This window comes from Crocodylus porosus, unplaced genomic scaffold (assembly GCF_001723895.1).
Source record: "Crocodylus porosus isolate Cpor-Errol unplaced genomic scaffold, CroPor_comp1, whole genome shotgun sequence".
Classification (NCBI taxonomy): Eukaryota; Metazoa; Chordata; order Crocodylia; family Crocodylidae; genus Crocodylus; species Crocodylus porosus.
Window position 1 is genome coordinate 517,451 of NW_017728900.1, and position 6,577 is coordinate 524,027.

Below are 6,577 nucleotides of genomic sequence, written 5' to 3' on the forward strand. Positions count from 1 at the left end.
AGTACTTATACCAGTACTAAATTAAATGTGCAGTAATCACTGCACTTTAATGAACATGTAGATGTGCCCAGTGATCAGTGGGTTCATCTACATGAGACACTAAACGCTCAGTGCACTAATTCTACTGCACATTAGTGCATCATGGCAAAAGCCATACTAACGTTCATTAGAATTAGTCTGCTGAGCATTAGTGTCACTAAAAAGGCATACTATCTCCCCCTGTGTCCTTACACCCCATCACCTGAGTGAGACTGCAAGCCCTGCAGTGTCACTCACTGGGCGCATCTACATGTACCTATTAATGCACAATAATAAGATCTGGAGCTTATTGCTGATGGATGCACATCTGCACATGCACCCAGGATTGCAGCACATTGAGCGGGTGTTGAGCAGCTCTGACTGGCAGGGGTCCCCAGGGATCAGGCTGCCAGCCTGGGGCTGCTCCCCCAGCTCAGTGTGCTGCAGAAGGGCTGGCTGGGCCACAAGGGGGCTTCAATGCGGGGCTAGCTGGAAGGCAGGCCCCACATTGAAGCCCCCTCATGCCCCAGCCAGCCCTTCCAGCAACCACATGTGTGCTGCTGCAGAGTTTTTTACTCCACAGGAGGATAATACTTGTATTCAGAAGTACTCCCTGCTGTGGACTAAATTAGCTTGCTCCAGCCTAATAGGGAGGCACATGTAGTCACCACGATTTTTACTGTGCGACTAATTAGTCTACTGTGCGTTAAATGTTTTGTGCCCTGGAGAACACCCGCAAGGTCAGGCATTTGAGCTCCAGCTCTACCGTTGTACTTTCTGACAGGGATGGACCCAAATCTCATCACCTGCAGCCTCTGCTGGAGCACATTTCCCTGTCACAGCTCCTCCACCCTGGATGGTGGGAGCCTAGGTTTCTTCTGATCCATTGCTGTTGTTCGACCTTCTGTTCACGTGTTGTTCCTCAACTGTGGTGTTGCTCTGTGGTTGTTAAGGGGCTGAGGATGTGGACTGCAGGTGTTTGAGTCTGACCTTTGTCCCATGTGTTTAAAAAATCATTTGCTTCCACTGGATGTCATGGAATTTGCTAACAAGAGAATTCAAGGCAGGTACGTGGGCTTGGAAATTTAAGCCCAGCACCTTCATCAGTGTACCCTTTCAGGGGAGGACCCGCCCCCTGCTCTTGCTAGAACACTTTGGCTCTCCCTTTAGGGGACTGTTCAGCCAGGAGAAGAGAAGACTTGAGGGAGAAGCTAATATCAGGACCTGGGAGAAACAGTGCTCACTAGGGCAACCGAGGGAAGGAGAAGGAGCAATGGCCATAAACTGTTACAGGATGGTTTCAGGTTGGATGTAAGGAAAAACATCTTTACAGTAAGGGTGACCAGAATCTGGACTAGACTTCCCAAGGAAGTGGTGCAGTCCCCAACCTTGGAAGTCTTCAAGAGGACACTGGACAGACACCTCTCTGGGATCATTTGATCTCAGCAGTATTCCTGCCCAGAGCAGGGGGGTTGGACTTGATCTTTCAAGGTCCCTTCCAGCCCTTGATTTCTATGATTCTTTAATTCTGTGATTTTTTACTGTGTGCCAAGTGTCACCCCTACCCCCAGTAGCTCCGTGGAAGCTGTAAGGCTGTGCTAGCCTGTTCTTCCATTCTCAGCCCTGCCTTTTCCTCTCTGTCTCCAGTTCCCTCACATCCTGCTTTCCACTGCTCCCTGCAGCTTTTTTTGGGGGGAACTATGGAAGCGGGGAGTCCCCTTCCCCACTGGCCACAAAACTCAGTCCCTGTCTTGCTGAGAGCTCACATGGGAGGCAGGAGGAGGGAGGCTGAGCTGGGGAAACCTCTTTGTTCAGAACTGTTCACACCCTGAGAAGTGGTTTTGGGGTAATTTTGTTTTCTGGCTGCCCATCTAATGTGTCTCCATCAAAGTGGAGCAATGATTTTTTCATTAAAAGATGCCTGCAGTATCAAAACTCTCTGACATGGAATACAGTTGCAAAAGGAACTGACTTCCTGTGTTTTTTCCAGACAACTCAACTGTTTACAAAGCAGCAGCTGAAGTACAGCAGGTGACATCCCTGTGGAGCAGGAATCCCACTCTGAAAGGCTGGGTTTTGTCAGCAGCAGCAACAGCAAAATACATAATTAAATAAAAAAGACCTTGCTGTATAGGCTTGGGTAGCTGAGTTGCCATTGCCCTGCGCCAAGTCCCTATTGAGGCAGAAGTGCTGCTTTTTACAAGGAGCTGGGTGCAGTCATGTTTACTGCTGGAGAGGACATTTGTAAGGACACTTTTTTGTTTTGATTTCATGGTCCCTTTGTTTGGAGGAGAGCTTTCCCCCCCTTTGTTTCTCCTCGCTCCATAAAAATCAGAAAAAAATAAAAATAAAAGGAGGGAGAAACCCAAGCTCCTCCACCTTGGCCACCCCAAGTCATTTCTATGATAAAGCAAACAGAGCATGAGAAAAGCTGGAATGAATTCAGATTGAGATGAAATTTTAAGTAAAAACATAAGATGTCCAAGAAACTCAGTTCAGGGCTTTTGCCCCATCCCTAGGAGGAATGAGGACCTTTGGAGAATGGGACACAGGGAATCTGGGCAGAGGGTTTCCTAGGGAGCAGCTGGGAGGTGCAGGACATCTGCTCTGCCTGGTGAAAGCCTCGGAGGAACAGAAAGGAGCTCCATGTGCTGGGCAGGAGGGGACTGCTGTTGGAGGCAGAGTAGGGTTTTCCTTGCAAAAGCAGGTATTTCGCCTGAACAGGGACTTGAACCCTGGACCCTCAGATTAAAAGTCTGATGCTCTACCGACTGAGCTACCCAGGCTCATGTACAAGGGTGTATGCTGGATGATTTTCCTTAACCTTTGCCAAGGGTCTCCCCAGGCTCAGAGGATTGATAATATTTGCCCTGGCCTGACACCTCTCTCAGCTGCTGCTCTGCAAACTAGGCAGCTTAGAATGAAAAAAGGTTTGGAGAAGTAAGGCCCTTTTCTCATTTTGATTTTGCACTACTAAGAGGTTTTCTGTCCTGCTTTGCTTGGTTTTCGAGGCAAAGGGTGTCACTGGGAAATTGGCTTTTTCAGTTGGGTGCAGCACATTCCTGCTTTGCTTTGCCTTATTTGAATGAGATGGCTGATAACCCAAAGGCTATTTTCTAATGGTTTAAACGGGTCTTTCCTCCCCAGCACAACATCCCCGTTCCACTCCCCTGTGAGCGCTTTTTTTTTTTTTTTTTCTGTTTTTTTGCACCGGTCCTGGAAGCACTGCAATACCAATGGAGTGGATGGAGCACGCTCCGGTTCCACCACCCAATACCAAAAAGAATTTGCTCAATATAGACCTCCTACGGAGGACATATCAGAGACAATTACCCTGGGGAGCTCGCCTACGTGGTCACGCTGCTTCCCCTGCCAGGTAAGGCTTCCCACCGTAGGCTTGGGGCCAGAACCTGTGAGCGCTGGTCATGGCGGGGTCCGAGTCCAAGCCTGGGAGCGCAGGGCAATGGGGTTAGTGACCAGCCAGCGTAGTGGGGTGCAGGGCACAGTCAGGGTGAGTGACTTCCCCTGGTTCCTGGGAAGGGCCAGAAGCAGATAGATACAGGGGAGTGAACAAAATTGAGAAGAGGTGGAAGAGGCGGTGCTGAGAGGGATAAAGGGAGGCGAAGGTGCAGAGAGAGGGAACAGGGCAAGCTGGGTCTGATGGCTTCCCTTGTGCCCCTGCTTGAGGAGAGAACAAAGCTCACAAGGGAAGGGAGATTGACTGGTGCTTTCTTAAATGGCCGAGTGGTAAAGGAGGTGTGCTTTAAGTCCGCTGACTGTAGGCCAGGCTGGCTATGAGACCTGCTCAGAAGTCTTCCCCTTACAAGAAAGCTCCCTGTGCTTGCTCTTTCCATAAATGCCTAATGTCACTTCTGTGCTCACACTAAGATGTCCTGTGGAAAATGTTGTTAAAGGTCCTGTGTTAGGAAATGTTCCCTTCCTGTTGGGAGCGCTGTTCTCCAACATGGAGAAACCTCAGGATGGAGCTGGGTGCCCTGTGTCCCATCACCCCAGCGGTATATTGCCCATCATTTTCTTTCTGTTGGAAACGATGTTCCAGGTGATGGGGTGGGAAAGAAGCCTGCAGGTCCAGAAAGGGGAGAGTGGCTGGAGCAAGTGGTGTTTCCATAGGAGAGTGCAGGACATAGATAATTTATAGTGGAGCAGGGAACAGAGCTGTGAAATCTCAAAAGGAGAAACTTGGGTAGTCAGAGAGGGATCCAGGGTGTTTGAGTGGTGAAAGCAGTAGCCTTAGGATCCAAAAGATGTATGCATTCAAGTCTTGCTTCTGGTACCTCATTGCTGCCCCCCGGCAGGACTGGTCAAAGCAGAAGTCCCTGGGCAAGTCAGGAAGTTGTCTGCACTCTGGGGATCATTTAAATGAAGCCATTTCTTGTTTCCCCGGCCTGTCAAGGCATTTTATTACCCCAGCACAGCGAACTTGGGCTCAGACCACTCTGCCTGCTTCCGGCAGTCAACAGATTCAAGCTTTGTCCAAGCAGCAACCGTGGGAGGTGTACCCAAGGGTCTACAAATCACCCTTTCTTCTTCTGGGGAGGTGGTGTCAGGGTGTTGTGATACATGCATCAAGGAGGATGCCAGGCTGGGAGGGCAGTCCTGTCACTCACCCCGGTGTCAAGGTCCTGCTGTGCTCCAGCCCTGGCAGGTAGAGAGAAGGCAGGTAAATACACTCCACCCCACCTGCCCTCCCCTCCCTAGGGTGGGAAGGCTAGAAGGCTGCTAGTTACTTCTCGCTGCATATAGCTAGCAGCCACAGCTTGGCAAGAAGTGATTTGGGGAGGAGACCTAAAACCAGATGTTTCTCCCCAGCCTGAAATGGGTTGCTGGGCTGCCCCTGCCCCGCACCCCTGGGCATAGGCAGGACGCCGGGGATGAGCGGTGGGAGCAGGGCACAGGCACGAAAGCAAAGCCCGGGTTTGCAGCTGGTCCCGTGCAGCGGCAGAGCACTGGCAGCCAGCTCTGGCTCTGCAGGCGCGGCGGAACGGGCACATAGCGGCTGCCCGGATAGCTCAGTCGGTAGAGCATCAGACTTTTAATCTGAGGGTCCAGGGTTCAAGTCCCTGTTCGGGCGAGAGCGGCTCCTTTTCTTCTCGGCCGTCCTAGTCCCCTTTTGCAGGGCTGGAGACGAGCCGCGACCGTCCGGGCAGGGACACAGCCCCTTGGCACGGATTGCCCTGTGCAGCCCGGGTGAGAGCTGCAGACGCGGGACAAGGAGGTTGGAGAGTCCCCCCGGCCTGGCGATGGGACACGGGGCGCCCCCTTCGTCTTGAGACCTCGCAGTGCTGCAGCTGGGGGTGGGGATGCCCCCTGTCCTGCTGCACGGGGAGGCTGGGGCTGCAGGCTGGCCGCTGCTCCGTGGGGGCAAGACTCCACTCGCATCTAGGCGCGGTTGCCAAAAGGCAGGGGCCGGGGTGGCTCCACTGGGGCTCGAACCCAGGACCTTCTGCGTGTAAAGCAGACGTGATGACCACTACACTATGGAACCGCCGCTTTGCGGGGCCGGGGCAGCACGTGGGAAGCGCAGAGCAGCAGCATTGCTCATCTGCCCAGCGTGACTTCATGTACTCACCCCAGGGCAGTCAGCCCCAGTCAGTCCTTCCTGGGTGTCTCACGCACCAGGATCTACTGCCCCACTTTTATGGGGAAAGAATTTGCATACTAGATGCCAATGTCTACATGCACTCATGGTGCGAAGCGCTTTACAATCGACTGAAGCACGAGCTCTGGGGATCCATTGGCATCTAGTATGCAAATCCCCAGGGCTCGCGCTTCAGTCGATTGTAAAGCGCTTCGCACCATGAGCGCATGTAGATGTGTGAGCGTGCGCCAGGGAGAGAGCAGGGTGGGGAAAAGCACAGAATTATTCCCATTTTACAGATGGGGAAAATGAGGCACAAAGGAGAGGGGTCACCCAAGGCCATCTCATAGGCCAGTGGCAGAGCAAACAGCAGGACTTCTCTGGGACCACCCCCGTGCCCCAAACGTCCACCTCCGTGAACAGGAAGGCAGGGGCATTCTTGGAGTGGGGTGGACCTAGGGCTGGATGGGAAGGCTGGCAGGATTTGGCTCACAGTGGGGTGCAGATGGATGGGAGCTGGGGGATGCCAGAGGGGGTGATTGCTAGGCAGGGCTGTTGGCTGGAGGAGCCTGGGGCTAGGACTGCCCACCCCTGCTGCCCTCTGCCATGCAGCAGGGAGGGCTTCAAGAGGGGACATAGGACAGTCCCACAGTGAGCCCTAGTGGCCTATAGTGGTCACTGCCACCCAGCTGAATGAGTGACAGGGTGGCAGGCAATGTTGTGTGAAGTTCCCAAGGCCCCTCACCATGGGTCAGGCTAGAACTCAAAGAACATGTCCCATGAGCTTGGTATGCTTTGTATGTAGTCTCAGACCCAGAGGCTGCCCTGGTCCATCTTAGCTCCAGCTGGATGGAAGAAAAGAGCACATGTAGGAAAAAGGGCAGCAATGAGACCCCACATGACCAGAGACCTCAGCTACTTGGTTTGCACAACTGTGAGAGTCCCTATTGTAGCTGCTGC

At 52.8% G+C, this 6,577-nt stretch overlaps 3 non-coding genes across 3 annotated transcripts; 1 reads left to right on the forward strand and 2 right to left on the reverse strand.

Annotated features, from left to right (window-relative positions):
• Nucleotides 1-2,731: 2,731 nt before the first annotated feature.
• Nucleotides 2,732-2,804, reverse strand: TRNAK-UUU. Its single transcript has one exon. It is a non-coding gene; the product is annotated as a tRNA-Lys (tRNA).
• Nucleotides 2,805-5,037: 2,233 nt separating this feature from the next.
• TRNAK-UUU lies at nucleotides 5,038-5,110 on the forward strand. The gene has a single exon. It is a non-coding gene; the product is annotated as a tRNA-Lys (tRNA).
• Nucleotides 5,111-5,451: 341 nt separating this feature from the next.
• Nucleotides 5,452-5,524, reverse strand: TRNAV-UAC. The gene has a single exon. It is a non-coding gene; the product is annotated as a tRNA-Val (tRNA).
• Between the last annotated feature and the right edge of the window lie 1,053 nt (nucleotides 5,525-6,577).